This window comes from Capra hircus, chromosome 6 (assembly GCF_001704415.2).
Source record: "Capra hircus breed San Clemente chromosome 6, ASM170441v1, whole genome shotgun sequence".
In the NCBI taxonomy this organism is placed as follows: domain Eukaryota; kingdom Metazoa; phylum Chordata; class Mammalia; order Artiodactyla; family Bovidae; genus Capra; species Capra hircus.
The window spans coordinates 85,516,960-85,543,158 of record NC_030813.1 but is presented as its reverse complement, the minus strand read 5'-3'; the positions used below and the strand labels follow the sequence as shown (position 1 = coordinate 85,543,158).

Here is a 26,199-nt window from a genome sequence, read left to right as displayed (position 1 = left end):
AAATAAGTTTGGAAACTCTCATTTTGAGGGGTTTCTTTGTAACTCATTTTATTGACTTTATTGATATTTTTCTTTCCATCAAAACAGTTGCATTTCCTTTTAATCTTTAATGCAAAGTACACAACTCAAATTTAGCCCAACCATCTATAAATTGACTGTGAATCTCAGAGAGACCTTTGGATTGTGAGTTTCATGAACTTGATTTAAACCCAGATTTTGTTTGAGCACAGTTAATGTCATGAAAACTGCAAAAGGCTTCTGTGTCCTTTTCATGCTACATTTATCATTCTTTGACCCTGAAAGGAAGGACTACTGGGAAGGTACTTGTATGGCCCATGGATTTTAGTCACTGGATTAATTTAAAAGCTATTCTGGATGAACTCCATTTTCATGGGCATGAGATAACCATCCTGGTACCTTCAACAAGTTTTCTGTTTGATCATTCAAGATTCCCTTTAACGTGGAGATTCTTCAACTTCCAATAAGTAAAGAAAGTTTCCTGGAAGAACTCAGTGCTGGTCTCTACACACTTTCCTTTGAACTGCCAAAACTTTCATGATGAGACAGGCAAGTAAAACTGATAAAAATGATCAAAATTTTTTTAGCAACAGCCAAAAGAGTATGTGATAATGCTGTCACAAAGAAGGAACTACTCAGCAGGCTACAGACAGCTAAGTTAGATATCTGTATAGCTGACCCTTTAAGCCTTTGTGGAGAATTAGTGGCTGAACTCATCAATATTCCATTTATATATTGTTTGCAGTTTTCCTATGAAAAAGTCATTGAGAGATTGTGTGCTGGGCTTCTTATGCTTCCTTCATATATTCCTGATGTCACATCAAGACTGACAGATAGTATGACTTTTATACAGAGGCGGGAGAAATGGTTATTGTATACCATGAGTGAGGTGATATCTGCACATTATTCATTTCCAGAATGGAATGAGTATTACAGCAAGTTTTTAGGTAAGAGAAATTTGCATGCAATAATGATTCTTATTTAATACATATAATGTGAGTGTCTATCTGACTGTATGAAACCTCTAAAAAGTTTTAAGTGAGATACGAGATTCTGTTGCTTAACTGTTTTGAGTGAAAATAATAACTTTTTCTTTAATTTTTCCTTTTTTAAGCTTTTGGTTTTTTGTTTTGTTTCAGATCATTGTGTATTGAAAATATGCATCATAGAAGAAATATTCTCTTTATTTTCCCATATATCCTGTTTGATGTTACTAATTTTTTCAAGTATCTGGAAAACTCAAATCTGACAGTGTAAGTTCCATAACCCTGGACTATTTCTCTCTTTTTTTGCTTCTATTTTTGTATACCCTGTTTTCTTTCTGATTAATCTTCTCTTTTTTCAAGCTTTTTATTTGCATCTTATCAACACTTGGTTGACTAATTCCTGGGCTTGGAATGTGGTGAGCATGAAACTGGAAAATAAATATATAAATCTTGGTTTCTCTACTCTTGTATCCCTAAAGAGAAATATGGAAGATTTTTCTCTAAAGGACCATGTCTCTAGATGTTGAAATTTATCTCATTGTCATCCTGTTGTTATTGTTCTGTTCATAAACACATTAAAGTCAATTAGTGAGCTTTGACTCCACCAAAAAGATTTTCTCTATTTCAGTAAGTTTGTGTGCCCCTTTGTTTTTCATTTTTCATAATTGATTTTTAAAGCAGCATTTATTTAATTTATTTAATTGTGCTAAGTATGATTTTGCACAATATAATAATTTTCTTAGAGAAGGCCGTATCCTAGTTGCATTATTTAGTTAGATTTTTAAAAAATATAATTAACATATAATATTGTATTAGTTTCAGGTGTGGATGAAGAAATTAGCCAATAATTAGCCTAAGAAACAAGTGGAAAATTTTATTTGAGCCAATGTGAGGATTATAACCCAGGAGAGAGTCTTTCAGAAAGCTCTGGAGAACATTTCACCAATTAGAAGTCAGAGAACAGATATACGTTTTTGAGATAAAGGGTTTTACATCAGAGTAATATACTGACAGTTTACAGAGGCCAATAAAGTGAGTGGTGGGTCACTGTGACCTCTTGAGAGATTAAGGAAGGAATGCTATCTCCTAAGGAGTTACTTTGCTGGTGCCAGGAGGAAATCGTAATTTTTGTTTGTTTTTGTTTTATTGTGAGTAGACATTCCTGTATCTTCTAGGGAGATCTTGGTAATGTACAATGGAGATGCAAAATGTATACTAAAGGGAAGCAGGGTGTTGGCTCAAATGGCAGAGAACTTTTTATGTTAAATTTTTCTTGTCCTGCTTTAAAACTATATTTTTTCATCACAGGTATACAACATAATGATTTTATATTTGTACATATTTTGAAATGATCACTAAGGTAACTTTAGTTAACATTCATCACCACACATAGTTAAAATTCTCTTCTCCTTTGAGATGAGAACTTAAGACTTATTCTCTTAGCACATTTCAAATATACAATACAGTATTAACAACGATGGGCTTCCCTGTTGGCTCAGTAGTAAAGAATCTGCCTGCCAGTACATTTGATCCCTAGGTTAGGAAGATCCCCTGGAAAAGGAAATGGCAACCCACTTCAGTATTCTTGCCTAAAAAATTCCATGAAGAGAGGAGACTAACAGGCTACACTTCATGGGTGGCAAAAGAGTCAGACAGTACTTAGTGACTAAAAAACAACCACAATTATTAACTATAGTTACCAAGCTGTACATTAGATCCCCAGGACTTCCTTATTTGAAAACTGAAGTTTGTATTTTTTGTCCACCTTCACCTCTGTGTCTATCCTTTATCCCTAGGATATGGCAACCATCAGTCTGTGACTTTATTTTTCTTTGTTTGTTTCACTTTCTTTTTAGATTTCATATTTAAATAATATCAAACAATAATTGTCTTTCCCTGAGTTACTTTACTTACCATATTTCCTTCAAGTTCCATTCTTGGTTAAGCGAGTGGCAGATTGTTCCTTTTGCTCATGACTTAATAATTTTTTTTTATATAACCATATTTTCTTTGTCCGTTCACTTACTGTAAAACAGACTGTTTCCATATTATGTATATTGTCGATAATGATACAACTGACATGGGAGTGCCTCGTATTAGTTTTATTTTGAAGTTTTTGAGGAACAACCGTAGTGTTTTCCATTGTAGCTTTACCACTTTACATTCCCACTAACAGAGCACAAGGGTTCTCTTTTCTCCACATCCCTATCAGTATAAAATTTGTTCTCTTTTTAATGATAGCTATCCTAATAGGTGAAAGTTGATATCTCATTGTGGTTTTGAGTTACATTTCTCTAGTAATCAGTGATGTTGAGAACACTTTTATATACTTGTTGACTATTTGAGTATCCTCTTTGGAAAAATGTCTATTCATGTCCTTTGTTCATTTTTTAATTGAATTATTTGGTTTTTCCATTGTTGAATTCTTTGTCTTCCTTAGACATTTTATATAGTAACAACAAATGAGATACATGGTTTGTAAGTGTTTTCTCTCATTTCATAGGTTGCTTTTTCATCTTGTTAATCATGTCTTTTGCTGTTCAAAAGCTTCATAATGTGAATTAGTCTGTACTTTTTAATTTTTAATTTTATCACATGATTTTGTTGTCATATTTAAAAAAATCATTGCCAAAATCCATGTCTGAAGGTTTCCCCCTATATTTCCTTCTAAGAATTTTATGGTTTCAGGACTTCCATTTATATTCTTCTTATTCCATTGCAAGTTAATTTTTCTAGTGAAGTAAAATTGGGGACTAATTTCATTCTTTTGCATGTAAATATCCAGTTTTTTCAGCAAGAATTATTTAAGACTGTCTTCCTCCTCTGAATATTTTTGGCTGCTTTGTGAAATGTTAGTTGGCCATATATGTATGGGCTTATTTATGGGCTCTTGAGTCTGTTCCATTGATCAGTGGGTCTGCTTTTATGCCAGTATCATATCATTTTGACTGGTATTGCTTAAAATCAGAAACTGTGATGCCTCCATCTTTGTTCTTTTTTATCATGATTGCTTTGACTATTTGAAGTCTTGTAGTTCCACATGAATTTTAAAAGTGTTTTCTTTGTTGCTATTTTTTAACAGAAGTATCAATATCTCTAAAACCCTATCATTACTAAATATTAAGCTTATTCCTAAATAATTAAGTTTTCCTTACACTTGTGATCTCTTGTTTTATGTAGCCACTTCATTTTTTCTCAAGATATCTGTTCAAAATTTCCTCTGAGAAGTTATTTCTTCTACAACTCACAAACAATATGAGTGCTTCTATTGAAGTATGCTGCCCAGAAATATGCCACAGATCCAAAAAAGTATATGACCTAATCAAGGTCGATGTGTTGCATGGAGGCTTTTTCTGAGCACTCTGTGACAGAAACAGGTGCTTATATCTCTAGAAGCAACCCTAAAAGATGTGGACAAAACTGCTACAAAGTGAGATTCCAAGCTGCAAAAGGCAAAAGTAGGAAAAGAAAACTGAAAATCTTCTGGTGACATTTTCTGAGTCATGGATCAAGCAGTGACTGATCTACAGCTGGACTGAAGCTATTTGCCTACTTCCGGTTCCAGCAACTTTGTACTCAGTTTTGAAAACTCTTTTATAGTAAGGAATAGTGATAGGATATAACTCTGTCTCTGATTTATTCCTAACTCTTGGCACACTAGAACATTCTTTTGGGGAATATATCGATAATCTGAGAAAGAATAAGAAAGGCTTGGTAAATAGAAGAAAAACATTTCTTTGACTCTCATAAATTTTAAAATGCTATTACATTTGGTATTCAGAATCCATTGAAGATCTTCACTTTAAAGTATATTTCAAGTATATTTTTCAGATTTTAAAAGGATAACATAAATTATACAATTATAAACTGAATCATGTCACAGATATATTCAAATAATTGAAAAGGAAATGAGTAAGGTGGTATCTGTTTCAAAATATATATTGAGGAAATATTTATAAACATTTTGGGAGAAAAAGAACTGTTAGGTTAGATACAAAAATGGTGAATGTCTAAAGGGGTAACAGAATCATAATTTAATAGATGATTTTTTAACAGACAGAAATATAACTCAAGTTTTTAACTTCACAGTATCAGAACACAAAAGTCCACAATAAATCGATAATAAATAACAAAACAAAGCATAGGCACACTTTCCTATGCTTTTCTTAAAGGATGTAAATAATTCTTTAATCATTTAATATTCAGCAAATGCTCTAGCATTACATCAAATGTAGCATTGCTTTTGGAAATTCTGAAATGCTTTTCCAGATTTGAGATATTGTCTCACAATCTCCTTATTCAAATAAACTGCTTTTATATTTCTCCTACAATATCAGATTCATTTCAATAAGATGCATTAAGTGCATGTGTGTGTGCATGCATGCTAAGTTGCTTCAGTCGTGTCTGACTCTGTGGGACTGTAAGGAATGCAGCCTGCTAGGCTGCTCTGTCCATGGCATTCACCAGGCAAGAATACTGAAGGGGGTTGCCAGCGCTTTCCTCCAGGGCATCTTCCTGACCCAGGGATTGAACCCACATCTCTAAACATCTAACCTGTATTGGCAGGTGGGTTCTTTACCACTCTAGATTACTAAATTAGGAGTGGAGAATTAACAGGAAAAAGATGTCATCTGATAATATGAAGGTTAGTGAAACAATCATATGACCCTGCAATTCTACTCCTAGGTTTAAAAATGATGACATATGTATATAGAAAACATATACATGAATGCTCATATCAGCATTATTCATAGTAGACAAACATAAAAACAGCCTGAAAGTTCACCAGCCAGTGAATGAATAAACAAAATGAAGTATATCTCAACAAAAATCTTTCAGCAACAAAAAGTAATGAAGTACCGATATATACTACCATGCAGGTGAACCTTGAAAAACATTATGCTAAATGAAAGAAGGCAATGAAAGAGACATGATAGTGTATGAATTCATTTACATTAAGGGAAATAAAATTATTTTGGAACAGGCAAGTAAAGAAAAAAATAGGTTACTGGTTTAGAAATGGAGAATGATGGCCAATGGATACAGGATTTCTTTTGTGAGTAATAAGTTTGCTTTTGAATTTAATAGTGGTGTATATGCATGCACATGTGTGCTCAGTCATGTCCCACTCTTTGTGACCCCATGGACTATAGCTCGCCAGGCTCCTCTTCTATGGAATTTTCCAGTCAAAAATACTGGAGGGGGTTGCCATTTCCTACTCCAGGGGATCTTCCTGACTCAGGGATGGAACCCATATCTCTTGAGTCTCTTGCATTGGCAGCCAGATTCTTTTAGCACTGAGCCAGTGGTGATGTTTTCATAATGTTACAAATGTACTAAAAACTACTCAATTGTTTATTTAAAAAGAAGAATTGTATGGCATATAAAATACATCTCAGTAAAACTGTCACTAAAATAAAGCATGAGAGAGAAACTTTACAGAAAGTGAATAAGATTATACCCCTGGTTAACACCAGTAAGGCTCCAGTATGGGGTCTGTCTTGGATCTGAAACTGGATTTTTAATACCTGTGTCATTAAGAGTGAGCCCCTAAATTACTGAGATTTGTTTGTGATCTTTTACATAAAAAGATTGTTCTGGTCAGATAAAAAATCCTTATATTTTCTGATCAAAACTTCATCACACTTAGAACATCAAGAAAATATTCAAAAAGCTGTGTGGTGAGAAAACAGATATATATGGGTTCCTCCTATCAGTGATATGGAGCACATATTTCAAAAGGACACCAAACTCTGGGTAAGGTTCTTGCTGCCACTGCTGCTGCCAAGTCGCTTAAGTTGTGTCCAACTCTGTGTGACCCCATAGATGGCAGCCCACCAGGCTCCCCCATCCCTGGGATTCTCCAGGCAAGAACACTGGAGTGGATTGCCATTTCCTTCTCCAATGCATGAAAGTAAAAAGTGAAAGTGAAGCTGCTCAGTTGTGCCGACTCTTAGCAACCCCATGGACTGCAGCCTGCCAGGCTTTTCTGTCCATGGGATTTTCCAGACAAGAGTACCAGAGTAGGGTGCCATTGCCTTCTCTGGGGTAAGGTTCTTATGCCACAGTAATTAAATATAGTTCAGAAATGAAGCTCTGTTTCCAAACTAAGGAAGATAACTCAATGCAGAGTCACTAATTTGAGTTCATGTTCACTTGGTCTTCACTTCAGTTCAAAAGTCACCCTTTGGTAATGTTTATCAGCTAAATATGTCAAAATGGCAAATATTACACCATCAAATTATTATGCAGTGCTCTATCTTCACCAAAGAGAACAAAGTCTTGTGAGACAGGAATTATAATTATGTATAGAAAAGAAGGTCATTACTTTCAAATTTTTATTACAGGATTTTCATTCCTGATAGGATGTATTTAGTTATGGAAGAACAGTACCAAACACCAGAAGAAAAGATGGATAAATTACAAATGCTGTTTTTAAAAGATATCAGCCACTTTTGGAGCAGTGAGGATACGATAAATTGGAATTCCAGAAGAGGAGACTACCATAGTAGGTTGAGGACCTCTGGCTGAATGAACAAAAACTAGGAGCACATGCTGATTCTGAGCGTGCAGCTGGGCTCAGGCTTAGCAGAAACAGAAAGAGTCTGTTGGCAGAGAGAAGGAAACAGGTTTTTGGCTTTATTTCATTCCTAAATCCATGTTTAGTTATCATAATCTCAGTATTGTGTACTCTTGAGGGGGGAAGGCTTATTGATTTCTCATGGGTTGCATAGAACTAATATTGGTTCTTTAAATATTTTTCTTAGAAAATTCTTTGGCAAAACATGCCCCACTTAACATATGAGACTGCTTTTCCTCTCTTTCATTTTGTCCAGGAAAACCTACCACATTACATAAGATTATGGGAAAAGCTGAAATGTGGTTGATTCGAACTTACTGGGATTGTGAATTTCCATACCCTTACTTACCTAATGTTGAATTTGTTGCAGGACTGCATTGCAAGCCTGCAAATCCCTTGCCTAAGGTAAATTAAATGTGCTTCTTCATACTTCTCTGAGTATTTACCTCCTAGAATGATTTCAAGTCTATCATTTTTAGTATTTAACTCTCAAACTGAAAAACTAGATATAAGAGTTAATGGGAATTATCCACCTTAGACTATTAATATTATGCTACCCTTAAGTTTTTGCCATGTTATCATGGTAATCCTTACTGATGCTTATCAAATATACCAGATATTTGCCATAAATAATGGTCCTAGCCTCTGAGTTTAGTGGAATTGTCCAATACTCTCTGGGCAATGACAGTGAACTGAAGTTACATGAATCCCTTTCAGGTCCAGCACTCAACTGTCAGGAGCACTTTCCCCAGAGTTCTCTTTTCCTCTGTGATGTCAAAGGGGTGTGTTCCAGAGTGGCTACTCTGTCTACCTGAGTCCTGATTAAAGAATATAGCAACAGGCGCAGCTCAATAGATGGACATATGACATGAAAAAGAAACAATGTGTTGTTTTAGGCTACTGAGATTTTGAAGTTGAAAGTTATTTTGCATAACTTAGTCTAAAAATGGACATAATAAGGATAGTATAATAATTATAGAAAAGAGCAAATAGAGATGGAATGGTCCACTCAAAATCCTGGTAGAAATTCAATAATGATGACTTGTTGGGTTTAAACAGAGAGAAATTAGGCTGGAGAGGTGATTAGAGGTTAGGTCATAAAAAAATCAAATGAGCAATACTAAGTATTCTTTAAAATCTAAGGTCATTTTATAGTTTCTGGTCTTACATTTAGATCTTGAATCCATTTTGAGTTTATTTTTGTGTGCGGTGTTAGAAAGTGATCTAGTTTCATTCTTTTACAAGTGGTTGACCAGTTTTCCCAGCACCACTTGTTAGAGCGGACTTTTGGACTCAGAGGGAGAGGGTGGGATGATTTGGGAGAATGGCATTGAAACATGTAAACTGTCATGTAAGAAACGAATCTCCAGTCTATGTCCGATGCAGGATACAGGATGCTTGGGGCTGGTGCACGGGGATGACCCAGAGAGACGTTACGGGGAGGGAGGTGGGAGGCGGGTTCATGTTTGGGAACTCATATACACCCATGGTGGATTCATGTCAATGTATGGCAAAACCAATACAGTATTGTAAAGTAAAATAAAGTAAAAATAAAAATAAAATAAAAATAATAAAAAAATCTAAGGTCAGTGAAGGATCAATGTATAATTTTTAAGCAGCAACATGATACAACTTACCCTTGCATAAATATGGCCTACTAAATTAGTCAGAATGGAGCAAGATTTAAATAAGGGAGATAAGCTGAGAATCAGTTCAGCTGAGTTCACTCAGTAGTGTCTGACTCTGTGATCCCATGGACTGCATCTTGCCAAGCTTCCCTGTCCATCACCAATTCCCGGAGTTTACTCGAAACTCCATAGTGTTGGTGTTTCACATGGTAAACAATCTGCCTCCAATGCAGGAGATCCGGGTTTGATCCCTGGGTTGGGAAGATCCCCTGGAGAAGGTGGATAGAGTTGGTGATGCCATCTAACCACCTCATCCTCTGTCGCCCCCTTCTTCTCCTGCCTTCAATCCCTCCCAGCATCAGGGTCTTTTCCAATGAGTCAGTTCTTCACACCAGGTGGCCAAAATATTGTAGTTTCAGCTTCAACAGTAGTCCTTCCAGTGAACAACCAGGACTGATCTCCTTTAGTATGGACTGATTGGATCTCTTTGCTGTCCAAGGGACTCTTCAGAGTCTTCTCCAACACCACGGTTCAAAAGCATCAATTCTTTGGCACTCAGCTTTCTTTACAGTCCAACTCTCACATCCATACATGACTACTGGAAAAACCATAGCTTTGACTAGATGGACCTTTGTTGGCAAAGTAATGTCTCTACATTTGTGTCTTAATCCCTATGCAGTGCCCATTGGTAAATTAACCTGAAATATTTGGTTAAATTCAACTGTATACAACTCTTTCTTCCCTTGAGCCAAAATCTTACCAATAGTCAGGCAGCTATGTCACATTAATGCTCCTTTGTGCTCAGAGTCTCAGTGGTGTCTGACTCTGTGACCCCATAGATTGTACCCCACCAGTTTCCTCTGTCCATGGGATTCTCCAGGAGTGGGTTGCCATTCCCTTCAATTGAACCAGCATCACCTGCTTAGGAGGCAAATTCTTTATCACTGAGCAACCAGGGAAGCTATTAATGAGATCTCTGTAAACAGTAAAAGGAAAAAAAAGAAAGAAAGAAACTAAGTCCCAGGATCTTTTGTTCTTAACATTTGGGTCCATATATTGAAGAAGTAGAGGGACAGCCACACTTATCCAAGTATGTGTGTTCTTAAAGCACTACAACAATCCTCTAGGGAAGGGGACCCAACTAGGGATCCACAGCAAAGCTCATCTCTTCCTGGTAAGAAAGACATATGAAAAGGTTGGAGAGAGGACTGAGAAATATCCCTCCCCTGACAACATCATGTGTGTTAGTCGCTCAGTTGTGCCCAGCTCTTTGCCACCCCATGGACTGTAGCCCACCAGGCTTCTCTGTCCATGGGATTCTCCAGGCAAGAATATTGGAGTGGGTAGCCATCCCCTTCTCCAGGGGATCTTTCTAACCCAGGGTTCAAACCCAAGTCTCCTGCATTGCAGGCAGATTCTTTACCATATGAACCACCAGGAAAGCCATCATAAAAGATGTCATTTTGATTTTGGATGCCAAAACATGTTTGTGGAATTAGATAATTTGTTTTTCTTTGCTTTTCATGGTTCTCAGGGCGATAGGATGTATTAATCATACTCTCAAGTCATTCTACTCCATAATTAGGGCCGCGGCAGGCATCTCTTTTGATTTACATTTCTTGTATTCGTTCTTTATCTTCTTTTCTTCCATTACTCTTCAACCAGTGAGCACCCAGTCAAATGTAGTTAATATTTATATCATTGCAATTTATATAGATAACTGTGGATCCTCAAACTATCTGTAGAAATTTTTTGAATTTTTAAATTATATAAATGATAGTGAAGTGAAAGTTCCTCAGTCATGTCCTACTCTTTGTGACCCCATGGACTATCCAGTCCATGGAATTCTCCAGGCCTGAATACTGGAGTGGGTAGCCTTTCCCTTTTTCAGGGGATCTTCCCAACCCAGGGATTGAACCCATGTCTCCCACATTGCAGGCAGATTTTTTACCAGCTGATCCACAAGGTAGCTACAATTCACATTTTCTCAACCTTATTAGTCTATGGAATTTTTTTCATATGTATCCAAGTTTCTATTTGTAAATATATTTCATTATTTCTGACTGTTGCAGAGATACTTGGTATATATATTTACCATATTTTATTTATTCCCCACAAAGGACAGTTAGGTATCCCCATCTCTATGATACAGTAAGGAATAGTGGGAGGAAAAATTGCAAATCTTTGCATATATCTGAGATTTATATCCAATAGTGAAATGGTAGTGTCATGGGTCACTGCTGCTCCTAAGTCAATTCAGTCGTGTATGACTCTGTACGACCCCATAGATGGCAGCCCACCAGGCTCCCCGGTTCCTGGGATTCTCCAGGCAAGAACACTGGAGTGGGTTGCCATTTCCTTCTCCAATGCATGAAAGTGAAAAATGAAAGTGAAGTTGCTCAGTCATGTCTGACTCTTAGTGACCCCATGGACTGCAGCCCACCAGGCTCCTCTGTCCATGGGATTTTCCAGGCAAGAGTACTGGAGTGGATTGCCATTGCCTTCTTAATTTTGTTGTGCATTTAATTTCACTGGACATCTATAAAAATTTATTTTTTCAGCAGGAGTACGTAGGGGACTACATCTTCCAGATCTTGTCTAAACCTTGACTATTAATCTATTTTCTAATACAGGCCGGTTCCATAGAGGTAAAGTGATATTACATTGATGAATTTACAGATTATGTCAATCCATCTATAAATATAGTGTAATGGTTAATTTTAGTGTCAACTTGCCTGGGCCAGGTCCCCAGGTATTTAGCCAAACATGACTTTGGAAGTTTCCCTGAGGGTATTTTTGGATGACATTAGCATTTAAATATGTGGACCTTGAGTAACAAATTGCCCTACATTATATGGCCAAGGCTCACTCAATTGGTTGAAGACTTGAATGGAATGAAAGACTGAACTCCCCCAAGCAAAAAAGAATTCTGCCAGTGGGCAGCCTTCAGACCTGAACTGCAGCCGTGGCTCTTCTCTGAGTGTCCTGCTGTGACTGGCTGTTCTGCAGATTAATCTTGCCAGCCTCCACAGTCATGTGAGTCAACCCCTTGAAATAAATCTCTTCCCTGTCTTTCCATTTCAAGTTTTACACATTTTTTTCCTTCTCTTAATTGATTGAATTAGTTTTGTTAGCAGTTCAACAAGGATAGAAAGATTTCTTTTTACTTCAGCATGGCTAGATATGCTATTTCTATTTTGAATGTAAAGTCATATATTTCTGTTATATTATTGTTATCTTCATAGTATGCATCACAGGCATTTCTACATCTCTTATCTAGTCAGGAAGTTTATATGGCTACCTCATTTCTAAATGTATTCTTGGAAGCTTATACAAAGAAAATACAGTTAAAATAAAACTGCTAATTAAAACAAACAAACAAACAGAACAAGATGAATGTACCAAAATAATATCATTTTGCTGACAATGTTTCAGCAGAGAAATGAATGAAAATGGTATTAGCATCCAAAGCTAAATATGAAGTTAAGCACCAGAACTATTTAACTTAAAGCAGGAAACAAACGATCTTCATTTGGAGCATTGTGGAGAGGGTGCTGGAAGAGAATAGAGAATGTTAAATATAATAATTGGCTTTACAATTAACAAGCTTACTTAGAAATTTGGCTCAGTCAGCTAGAGCTGTATAAACTTAGAGAAATTACTTAACCTTATTGAAATAGATTACTCATCTATAAATATATACATTTCTCTTAGATTTAAATGATACATGTAAAGAGCTCAACACATGGCAGAAAACACATAATCAGTAATTTGTAAACACACACATATAAATTGGAGAGGGAACCTCCAATTTAAATCATTTTTAATTTGTTTAATAACCAATGATTTCAGGTCAAACTTTATACTCTGAAATGGTTAACATATGAAGAGACAGAATTGTTCTAATAATTCAGAAACATTAAGAAAAGTGTGCAACTGTCTTATTCTTGTAACTGTAAACTTTCATATTACAAAGACTCTTCTCACAGGAGTTCAAAGAGTTTATACAAAGTTCTGGTAAAGATGGGGTCGTGGTGTTTACTCTGGAGTCAATGGTCAAAAACCTCTCAGAAGAAAAGTTTAATATGGTTGCATCAGTCTTTGCCCAGATTCCACAGAAGGTCAGATAATTTTATTTCTTGAGGGGCAGCTATTTTAAAATTCATGAAGATATCCTTAAAATGTGCTTAAAAATGTAGGAAATTTTATTGGTATTATTAACATCAATTTAAGTGAACTGTAGAGAAAAAAAATATTAAGGATATTTGATTTTTTTCTTGCTTTAAGCCTGGCATCACTTACAGGAAAATATATTGCAAAATTTTCTTTAAATAATGAGGTAAAAATTATAATTCATTGCTATTGAAGAAATGGTCAGTTTTGTGCCTAGGCTTAAGGCTTCCATATAATCTAACTTTGTTTTTTGTTGTTTATTGTTTGTTGTGTTTTGCTTTGAATTTTTGGCATATACACAAGTTACAATTACCATGATGTCTCCATAAGGGAATCAGCTCAGTTCAGTTCAGTCGCTCAGTCTTGTCCGACTCTTTGCAACCCCATGAATCGCAGCACGCCAGGCCTCCCTGTCCATCACCAACTCCTGGAGTTCACTCAGACTCACGTCCATCAAGTCTGTGATGCCATCCAGCCATCTCATCCTCTGTTGTCCCCTTCTCCGACTGCCCCCAATCCCTCCCAGCATCACAGTCTTTTCCAATGAGCCAACTCTTCACATGAGGTGGCCAAAGTACTGGAGTTTCAGCTTTAGCATCATTCCTTCCAAAGAAATCCCAGGGCTGATCTCCTTTAGAATGGACTGATTGGATCTTCTTGCAGTCCAAGGGACTCTCAAGAGTCTTCTCCAACACCACATTTCAAAAGCAACAATTCTTCGGCACTCAGCCTTCTTCACAGTCCAACTCCCACATCCATACATGACCACTGGAAAAACCATAGCCTTGACTAGACGGACCTTAGTAGGCAAAGTAATATCTCTGCTTTTGAATATGCTATCTAGGTTGGTCATAACTTTCCTTCCAAGGAGTAAGCGTCTTTTAATTTTAAAAGTATGGTACTAGCATAGAAATAGATGCATCTACCAAGGGAGAGGAACGAGAACACTGAAATAAACCCTCACATACCAAACAGTAATTTGAAAAGAGAACCAAAATAGTCAATAGGAAAATGGTTGTCTCTTCATTAAATGGTACTGGGATAAATTGATAATAATATGAAGGAGAATGAAATTTGGGCCCCTATATTCCATCGCTTACAAACACTGGCTAGAAATACATTAAATACTTAAACATAACTTTAAACCATGAAACTCCCAGAAGAAAACATAGGGGAAAAAAATCTCCTTGACTAAAGAAGACACACAAATGGCTAACAAGTATATGAAAAGGGGCTTGATGTCACTAAGCATAAGTTCAGTTCAGTTCAGTTCAGTCCCTCAGTTGTGTCTAACTCTTTGCTACCCCATGGACGGCAGCATGCCAGGCCTCCCTGTCCATCACTAACTCCTGGAGTTTACTCAAACTCATGTCCATTGAGTTGGTGAGGCCATCTCCAACCATCTGATCTTCTGTTGTCCCCTTCTTCTCCTAGCTTCAGTCTTTCCCAGCATCAGGGTCTTTTCCAATGAGTCACTTATTTACATCAGGTGGCCAAAGTATTGGAGTTTCAGCTTCATCATCAGTCCTCCCAATGAACACTCAGGACTGATTTCCTTTAGGATGGACTGGTTGGATCTGCTTGCAGTCCAAGGGACTCTCAAGAGTCTTCTCCAACACCACAGTTCAAAAGCATCAATTCTTCAGCAGTCAGCTTTCTTTACGGTCCAACTCTCAGATCCATACATGACCACTGGAAAAATCATAGCTTTGACTAGATGGACAATGTTGCAAAATAATGTCTCTGCTTTCTAATATGCTGTCTATGTTGGTCATAACTTTTCTTCCAAGGAACAAGCATCTTTCAATTTCATGGCTGCAGTCACCATCTGCAGTGATTTTGGAGCCCAGGAAAATAACGTCTGTCACTGTTTCCATTTTTCCCCGTCTATTTGCCATCAAGTGATGGGACCGGATGCCATGATCTTCGTTTTCTGAATGTTGAGCTTTAAGCCAACTTTTTTACTCTCCTCTTTCACTTTCATCAAGAGGCTCTTTAGTTCTTCTTCACTTTCTGCCATAAGGGCGGTGTCATCTGTGTATCTGAGGTTATTAATATTTCTCCCAGAAATCTTAATTCCAGCTTGTACTTCATCCAGTACAGCATTTCTCATGATGTATATAAGTTAAATAAGCAGGGTGACAATATACAGCCTTGATGTACTCCTTTCCTGATTTGGAAACAGTCTGTTGTTCCATGCTCAGTTCTAACTGTTGCTTCTTGACCTACATACAGATTTCTCAGTAGGCAGGTCAGGTGGTCTGGTATCCCCATCTCTTGAAGAATTTTCCACAGTTTGTAGCGATCCATACAGTCAAAGGCTTTGACATAGTCAATAAAGCAGAAGTCGATGTTTTTCTGGAATTCACTTGCTTTTCTGATGATCCAATGGATGTTGACAACTTGATCTCTGGTTCCTCTGCCTTTTCTAAGTCTAGTTTGAACATCTGGAAGTTCACAGTTCACATACTGTTGAAGCTTAATTTGGAGAATTTCAAGCATTACTTTGCTAGTGTGTGAGACGAGTGCAATTGTGTGGTAGCTTGAGTTTTCTTTGGCATTGCCTTTCCTTGGGATTGGAATGAAAACTGATCTTCTCCAGTCCTGTGACCACTGCTGATTTTTTCCAATGTGCTGGCATATTGAGTGCAGCACTTTCACAGCATCATCTTTCAGGATATGAAATAGCTCAACTGGAATTCCATCACCTCCACTAGCTTTGTTCTTAGTGATGCTTCCTAAGGCCCACTTGACTTCCCATTCCAGGATATCTGGCTCTAGGTGAGTGATCACATCATCGTGGTTGTCTGGTCCTGAAGATCTTTTTTGTATAGTTCTTCTGTGTATTCTTGCCACCTCTTCTTAATATCTTGTTTCTGTTAGGTCCATACAATTTCTGTCCTTTAGTGTGCCCATCTTTGCATGAAAAATTTAATTTTCTTGAAGAGATCTCTAGTCTTTCTCATTCTATTGTTTTCCTCTATTTCTTTGCATTGATTGCTGAGGAAGGCTTTTTAAATCTCTCCTTGCTATTCTTTGGAATTCTGCATTCAAATGGGTATATCTTTCCTCTTGTTCTTTGCCTTTCGCTTCTCTTCTTTTCATAGCTATCTGTAAGGTCTCCTCAGACAACCATTTTGCCATTTTTTCCCCCCATGGGTATTTTTCTTTGGCTCCAAAATCACTGCAGATGGTGATTGTAGCCATGAAATTAAAAGACACTTACTCCTTGGAAGGAAAGTTATGACCAACCTAGATAGCATATTCAAAAGCAGAGACATTACTCTGCCAACAAAGATTCATCTAGTCAAGGCTATGGTTTTTCCTGTGATCATGTATTCATGTGAGAGTTGGACTATGAAGAAGGCTGAGCGCCGAAGAATTGATGCGTTTGAACTGTGGTGTTGGAGAAGACTCTTGAGAGTCCCTTGGACTGCAAGGAGATCCAACCAGTCCATTCTGAAGGAGATCAGCCCTGGGATTTCTTTGGAAGGAATGATGCTAAAGCAGAAGCTCCAGTACTTTGGCCACCTCATGCTAAGAGTTGGCTCATTGGAAAAGACTCTGATGGTGGGAGGGATTGGGGGCAGTCAGAGAAGTGGACGACAGAGGATGAGATGGCTGGATGGCATCACTGACTTGACGGACGTGAGTCTGAGAGAACTCCGGGAGTTGATGATGGACAGGGAGGCCTGGCGTGCTGCGATTCATGGGGTCGCAAAGAGTCGGACAGAACTGTGCTACTGAACTGAACTGAACTGATGGGTATGGTCTTGATCATTGCCTCCTGTACAATGTCACAAACCTCCATCCATAGTTCTTCAGGTACTCTGTCTATCAGATCTAATCCCTTGAATTTATTTGTTACTTCCACTGTATAATCACAAGGGATTTGTTTTAGATCATACCTGAATGGTCTAGTGGTTTCCACTACTTTCTTCAATTTAAGTCTGAATTTGGCAATAAGGAGTTCATGATCTGAGCCACAGTCAGCTCCCAATCTTGCTTTTGATGACTGTTTAGAGCTTCTCCATTTTTGGCTGCATAGAATATGATCAGTCTGTTTTCAGTATTGACAATCTGGTGATGTCCATGTGTAGAGTTTTCTCTTGTATTGTTGCACCAGGAAATGCAGATCAAGTTTCTAATAAGGCATGGCCTCACACCTGTTAGAATGGCTGGCATCAAAAGACAAAATAGAACAAGTGTTGGTAAGAATGTGAGGAAAGGGGAACTCTAGTTCACTCTTGATGGAACACAGTAGACTATGGAAAAACAGTATGGATTCTCCTCAAAAATTACAAATAGAACTACTGCTTAAAAACAGAACTACTATACTATCCAGGAAGCTTACTTCTGCCTATACGTCTAAGCCAGCCAGCCAGGATGCATGCTCATTCATGTCTGACTCTTTGAAATTCCACGGACTGTAGCCCACCAGGCTCCTCTGTCCATGGAATTTTCCATGCTAGAATAGTGGAATGGGTTGCCATTTCCTACTCCAGAGGATCTTACCGACCCAGAGATTGAACCCACATCTCTTGCATCTCCTGGTAAGGTGGATTCATTACCCCTGCACCACCTCAGAAGCCTATTTTTATCTAAAGGAAACAGAAAAGATATAAAAGAGATACTCACTCTCCCGTGTTCATCAACATTGTTCACAATAGCCAGGATATGAAAACAACCTAAATGTCTATCAGTGAATGAAAGGATAAAGGATATGTGGTTTATGTACATAAAAGGATGTTATTAGCAACAACAACAAAAAAATAGGAAATCTTGCCATTTGTGATCACATGACATCATGCTAAATGAAATAAATCAAGGAAGAAAAAATATTGTGATATATCACTATATTTGTGTATAAAACACACAGAAACAGAAGTGTGGTGGTTACTAGAAACTAGGAGTTGGAGAGGTGAAGAGATATTAGATGAAATTACAAATTATCAATAAATTGAAACTTGCTTCAATGAATAACTTGTGGGGCACTTTGTACAACAAAGTTTAGCTGTGATCATAAGTGAGTAAATAAATTAGGAATTTAACTATGAATAATTATATTTATTATGTTATTCTTTCTCACAAACATCAAATAAACAAATTATGTGGGAAAAAACATTAAAATTAAAAGAATTTCCAGGCTTTGGAAGAATATTTTTTGAATATCAGATAAACTATTACTAAACATTTAGAATCTATGAACAAATTTTGACAATAGGGATTAGAATAATTATCTTGTAAATGTTTCCAAAGTTTGGTCAATATAGAATGACTTTTTATTTGAAGTCAATCCTCAACTTCCATTTTGTATTTCTTAAACACCACATATTAATTTCTGCAAGCTATATTATCAATACAACATTATCAAAGTTTACAACATGTGTCTCTTGTCCATGACCACATATTCAATACTGTTTAGCATTAGTTTAGTATTTATATGGTTATAATGATGAAATTTACATTTTATTTATTTATTAATTTGCATGTTTCTATTCTTGAAAGATTCTGTTTTTATTACTTTTTAATCTGACAAATATTTTGCTTCTTTGTCTTGGAACTTTTGTTGCAGTTGTTTCCTTGTTTTCCTGAGATATATCAAAGTTACTTATTCCTTAAATTCTTGTGAATTAAGAAAGGCCTGTCCGTACGTATATTTTTTTAATCAAAGGGCAACAGTTCAGTTCAGTTCAGTTGCTCAGTTGTGTCTGACTCTTTGAGACCCCATGGACTGCAGCATGCCAGGCTTCCCGATCCATCACCAACTACTGGAGCTTGCTCAAATTCATGTCCATCAAGTTGGTGATACCATCCAACCATCTCATCCTCTGTCATCACCTTCTTCTCCTGCCTTGAATCTTTCCCAGCATCAGGGTCTTTTCCAGTGGGTCCGTTCTTCACATCAGGTGGCCAAAGTATTAGAATTTCAGCTTCAGTATCGGTCCTTCCAGTGAATATTCAGGACTGATTTCCTTTAGGATGCACTGGTTTGATTTCCTTGAAGTTCAAGGGACTCTCAAAAGTCTTCTTCAACACCACAGTTTAAAAGCACAGTTCGAAGGGCAAGAGGACTCTGTATAATTTTTCTTTTGGTTCAAAAGTCTTATTCTCAGAACTTTCTACATGCTGTTCCACTATTTTTTATACTTTAATGTTCTATGGTCTCCATCAATAGTGACTGCACCTCAGTGTGGGAGAATAGCCTCCCTTCTTCACCTCCTTTACAGATCCAAGGAAATAGTTCATCTAAGTCAGCCATTACAAAACCTAAACCCAAACTTCTGATCTGTTTCTTGACAGAAGTTAAACCGGTTAGTGTTCTCACCATTGTTCCATCTCATCATTGAACTTGTACCCCTTGGTTGCTTGAAGCCAAGATTCCAGCATCTACCTCACTCTCATGTCCTACTTCTTGCCCATAGGGTGTTTTTTTTTTTTTTTAATATCTGGCATTCAGGGCCACAAAGATCACAGACTGAAACCATTTCCTGATACTGTTAAAGACTTGCTTCTTCTTAAAACTAACACTCCAGACCAAACCTAGAGATGGAAGAAGTGGCAGGGGGAAGATTTCTTTCTCATAGACCTGCCCTTGATGTGGCTTCCTGCTACTATCAAGTTCCCAATGCCACCGTCAGTGAACAAGATCAAAGTTCTGTATTCTCAAACTATATATTCTACATTCCTATTTCTGAACTGTCAAAATACTATTTCTGTTTAAAAATTATTATTTTCTCCCTTACCTCCAATCATTACTAAGACTATGAAACATCCAACAAATTCTAGTTGATAGACCACCACATCTAAAATACCTCATGAGGAAAGAAACTCTCAAATGCATTCTGCATTCTGGGCTTCCCAGGTGGCACAGTGGTAAAAGAATCTGACTGCCAATGCAAAAGATGCAGGACGCAGGGGTTTGAACTCTGGGTCCAGAAGATGCACTGGAGAAGGAAATGGCAACCCACTCCAGTATTCTTGCCTGGAAAACTCCATGGACAGAAGAATCTGGTGGGTTACAGTCCATGGGGTTGCAAAGAGTCAAACATGCCTGAGCACACAATCCTTGATGATTTTTTATGACATAATGTATTAAGAATTATGTAATGTACTTTTAATAATATATAACAATTTTAGATATGTCTACCTAAATATATAATATATTTAGATATATCTAGATATATTGTGTTCTTAAGAAATTTTTCAAGTGACTATATATTCATTCCTTAGCTAAAAAGAAAATGCTATGGAGTTATCAAGAATTCACCATAATCAGCCTATGAAGCCCTTGGAATGAGCAGTCTTCTGGATTAAGTTTATCAGGCATCACAAAGGAGCCAAACACCTTCAGCCAGTGGTCCATGACCTCACCTGGTACCAGCACCATTGTTTGGATGTGATTGGCTTCCTGTTAGCATGTGTGGCAACTATTATATTTCTGGTCACTAAATGTTGCCTGTTTTATTGCTAGAAGTTTGGTAAAACTGCAAAGTAGAAAGAGAGTAGTCTTTTTCTTTCTCTTTTTTCTTTTTTTTACAATTGAGCAGGAAACCTTGATAGGGTCCATCTGAATTAATTCAGCCACTGTTTTGAATAGATCCCTTCCTTACTCTCCTGGGTTTGTATTCATTCCTTAACTTATCAAGTCAAAGATCAAAGGCTTCACTCAACTATGTGACACATAATTTGCAATTAAGTTTTAAAATGACGTATTTACAAAGAGAGGATAAACAACTGCATGGAAGTTGTAATCATTAAAGACACTGTTTTACTTCATCGTTTTCAGTTCAATGATTTGAGAGGCCTTTTGAGGTTTTGGGAACATAGTGATTAACTCTATTTTCAGTACTAATCATGTTGCATATTTCCTAAATATCTCACATGATTTTGGATCCAGTAGGTAATCATTATTTCTTATTCTCTAAAGGAACTACACAAAGAGTTATGCAGGGCAGTCTAGTCAGAGCTTCCCTTCGAATCAAGAATATCAGGAAACTGTTAGGATTTCTGGGTTTGTTTAGTGTCTCGGTCCTGTCTAACTCTTTGTGACACCATGGACTGTAGTCTGCAAGTTCATAGAATTCTCCAGACAAGATTACTGGAGTGGATTGCCATTCCCTACTCAAGGGTCACCTCTACCCAGGGATCAAACCTGGGTCTCCTGCATTGCAGGCAGGTTCTTTACCATTTGAGCCACCAGATGCCATAAAGCATATTTTATGCTATCAATTTATTTTCATATGACACATCAGACTTTATCCCTCTTGTAATACAAAACACTAATTTTTGTCTTTGATTTAAAGATCGCCTTTCATTTAGATACTAATAATGATAGTACTTAATCTGTATTGCAAAACTTCATGTTTTCTCAGAACTAGTTGACTCTCTTATGTTAGCATGGTTGATGCCATGATGAAACAAAAGTGAATGACTGGAATTTAATAACTACTCTTTTAAAATAGCTTAATTTAAAAAATCTGCTCTACATTAATTTTGCTTACAATAAACACATTCAGAAATAAGCAAAATTTTTAGAGCCACACTGCAGATTCTTTGGAGGAAAATGCATTTCTCTGAAACACTATTTGCCATGGGGATAATTTCTCCATCTAATCAGAAATTCCATCTAGTCAGAAATGATTTTACATTTCTTCCTTTTCTTTAATCCCATCACTTTCCTTGGTCTTCTCATAAACTGGACTGTGATCTTTATACCAGGCACAAGTACTAGGCTTCTTATTAACTAGTGTCATCCTGACATATGCAGTAAACATGAAGAGACATGTTAAATTTTAATAAAAATATATATCTTTTTTTAAAAAAAGCATCTAAGTCCTTCTTCTCTTACTATACAAGGTCAATTTTAGGGAGTTCTGACAATGATTTTGTTTTGAAATTCCACCAAATTCTCCATTAAAAAAATTACCTTTCTTTCATTTCCAAAAAGACTGTCTTCAGTATGCTAGCTAATAATTTGCTAATGAGGTAAAAATTATTTGATGTAATATATATTAACAAAGTGTTAGTCACTCAGTCATGTCCAGCTCTTTGCAACCCCCATGGACTGTGGCATGCCAAACCCCTCTGTCCACGAGGTCTCCAGGCAAGAATACTGGAGTGGATCGCCATTCCCTTCTCTAATATTAACCAAAGTCAGTAATAATTTACTATGAACTTTGATGTTTATAACTCAGGCAAGATAGACCTAAAATTACTTTCATAGGGCAAATTTAAGTCTATCAAAAATATAATTATTTTAGAAAAAAATATAAAACTATCTTAGAACAAATGTAAGTCATTTGGGCATTTGTCTTTTATTTATTTATTTTTTAGCAGGAGTAGCGGCTCAAGTAAGTACAAGATAAATATACATTTTTTCCTTAGATGAGACATTAATTATAAAGAAATCTAGAATAAAAAAATTAACTTTGTGAAATTTGAAATAGTTAAGTAGTTATTATACTTTAAGATATAAAATATAAAAATTGGAAGCACTAATGCCTTTTGTCTTAAAATCTGATTCATGTAATAAAAGTGATAAGTTTCCATGCTGTTAAATGATTTACTCTGGCAATAAGATAACATCTTTTGATGTAATAATTTTTACTATTCAGTTGGTAAGTCATCTCTGACTCTGTGACCCCATGGACTGCAGCGTGCCAGGCTTCCCTGTCCTTCACTATCTCCAAAAGTTTGCTCAAATTCATGTCCACTGAGTCAGTGATGCTATCTAAACAGTTCATCCTTTCTGCCCTCTTTGCCATTTGCCTTCAATCTTTCCCAGCATCAGGGTCTTTTCTAATGAGTATAATGTTCTTTACATCAGATGGCCAGAGTATTGCAGTTTCAGCTTTAGCATCAGTCCTTCCAATGAATATTCAGAATTGGTTTCCTTTAGGAAAGGGTAATGGCAAACCACTTCAGTATTCTTGCCTTGAAAACCCCATGAACAGTATGAAAAGGCAAAATGATAGGATACTGAAAGAGGAACTCCCCAGGTTGGTAGGTGCCCAATATGCTACTGGAGATCAGTGGAGAAATAACTCCAGAAAGAATGAAGGGATGGAGCCAAAGCAAAAACAATACCCAGCTGTGGATGTGACTGGTGATACAAGCAAGATCTGATGCTGTAAAGAGCAATATTGCATAGGAACCTGGAATGTCAGGTCCATGAATCAAGGCAAATTGGAAATGGTCAAACAAGAGATGGCAAGGGTGAACGTCGACATTCTAGGAATCAGCGAACAAAAATGGACTGGAATGGGTGAATTTAACTCAGATGACCATTATATCTACTATTGCGGGAAGGAATCCCTCAGAAGAAATGGAGTAGCCATGATGGTCAACAAAAGAGTACGAAATGCAGTACTTGGATGCAATCTCAAAAGCGACAGAATGATCTCTGTTCATCTCCAAGGCAAACCATTCAATATCACAATAATCCAAGTCTATGCCCCAACCAGTAATGCTGAAGAAGCTGAAGTTGAACGGTTTTATGACGACCTACAAGACCTTTTAGAACTAACACCCAAAAAAGATGTCCTTTTCATTATAGGGGACTGGAATGCTAAAGTAGGAAATCAAGAAACACCTGGAGTAACAGGCAAATTTGGCCTTGGAATGCAGAATGAAGCAGGCAAAGACTAACAGAGTTTTGCCAAGAAAATGCACTGGTCATAGCAAACACCCACTTCCAACAACACAAGAGAAGACTCTACACATGGACATCACCAGATGGTCAACACCAAAATCAGATTGATTGTGTTATTTGCAGACAAAGATGGAGAAGCTCTATACAGTCAACACAAACAAGACCAGGAGCTGACTGTGGCTCAGATCATGAACTCCTTATTGTCAAATTCAGGCTTAAATTGAAGAAAGTAAGGAAAACCGCTAGACCATGCAAGTAAGACCTAAATCAAATCCCTTATGATTATACAGTGGAAGTGAGAAATAGATTTAAGGGCCTAGATCTGATAGACAGAGTGCCTAATGAACTATGGAATGAGGTTCGTGACATTGTACAGGAGACAGGGATCAAGACCATCCCCATGGAAAAGAAATGCAAAGAAGCAAAATGGCTGTCTGGGGAGGGCTTACAAATAGCTGTGAAAAGAAGAGAGGAAAAAAGCAAAGGAGAAAAGGAAAGATATAAGCATCTGAATGCAGAGTTACAAATAATAGAAAGAAGAGATAAGAAAGACTTGTTCAGCAATCAATGCAAAGAATTAGAGGAAAAGAGTTCAGTTCAGTTCAGTTCAGTCGCTCAGTCGTGTCTGACTCTTTGAGACCCCATGAAACGCAGCATGCCAGGCCTCCCTGTCCAACCCTAACTCCCGGAGTTCACTCAGACTCACGTCCATCAAGTCCGTGATGCCATCCAGCCATCTCACCCTCGGTCATCAACTTCTCCTGCCCCCAATCCCTCCCAGCATCAGAGTCTTTTCCAATGAGTCAACTCTTAACATGAGGCGGCCAAAGTACTGGAGTTTCAGCTTTAGCGTCATTCCTTCCAAAGAAATCCCAGGGTTGATCTCCGTCAGAATGGACTGGTTGGATCTCCTTGCAGTCCAAGGGACTCTCAAAAGTCTTCTCCAAAACCACAGTTCAAAAGCATTAGTTCTTCAGTGCTAGTCTTCTTCACAGTCCAACTCTCACATCCATACATGACCACAAGAAAAACCATAGCCTTGACTAGACAGACCTTAGTCAGCACAGTAATGTCTCTGCTTTTGAATATACTATCTAGGTTGGTCATAACTTTTCTTCCAAGGAGTAAGCGTCTATTAATTCATGGCTGCAGTCACCATCTGCAGTGATTTTGGAGCCCCAAAAAATAAAGTCTGACACTGTTCCCACTGTTTCCCCACCTATTTGCCATGAAGTGATGGGACCAGATGCCAATATCTTCGTTTTCTGAATGTTGAGCTTTAAGCCAACTTTTTTAGCTCTCCTCTTTCACTTTCATCAAGAGGCTTTTTAGTTCCTCTTCACTTTCTGCCATAAATATGGTGTCACCTGCATATCTGAGGTTATTGATATTTCTCCCAGCAATCTTGATTCCAGCTTGTGCTTCTTCCAGCCCAGGGTTTCTCATGATGTACTCTGCATAAGTTAAATAAGCAGGGTGACAATATACAGCCTTGACGTACTCCTTTTCCTATTTGGAACCAGTCTGTTGTTCCATGTCCAGTTCTAACTGTTGCTTCCTGACCTGCATACAGGTTTCACAAGAGGCAGGTTAGGTGGTCTGGTATTCTCCTCTCTTTCAGAATTTTCCACACTTTATTGTGATCCACAAAGTCAAAGGCTTTGGCACAGTCAATAAAGCAGAAACAGATGTTTTTCTGGAACTCTCTTGCTTTTTCCATGATCCAGCAGATGTTGGCAATTTGATCTCTGGTTCCTCTGCCTTTTCTAAAACCAGCTTGAACATCAAGGAGTTCATGGTTCACGTATTGCTGAAGCCTGGCTTGGAGAATTTTGAGCATTACTTTACTAGCAGGTGAATGAGTGCAATTGTGCTGTAGTTTGAGCATTCTTTGGCATTGGCTTTCTTTGGGATTGTAATGAAAACTGACCTTTTCCAGTCCTGTGGCCACTGCTGAGTTTTCCAAATTTGCTGGCATATTGAGTGCAGCCCTTTCACAGCATCATCTTTCAGGATTTGAAACAGCTCAACTGGAATTCCATCACTTCCACTAGCTTTGTTGTAGTGATGCTTTCTAAGGCCCAGTTGACTTAACATTCCAAGATGTCTGGCTCTAGATTAGTGATCACATCATCATGATTATCTGGGTCATGAAGATCT

General features: G+C 37.4%; 1 pseudogene; it reads left to right on the top strand.

The window, feature by feature from the left end:
• On the top strand, window positions 239-13,342 carry LOC102183411 (annotated as a pseudogene).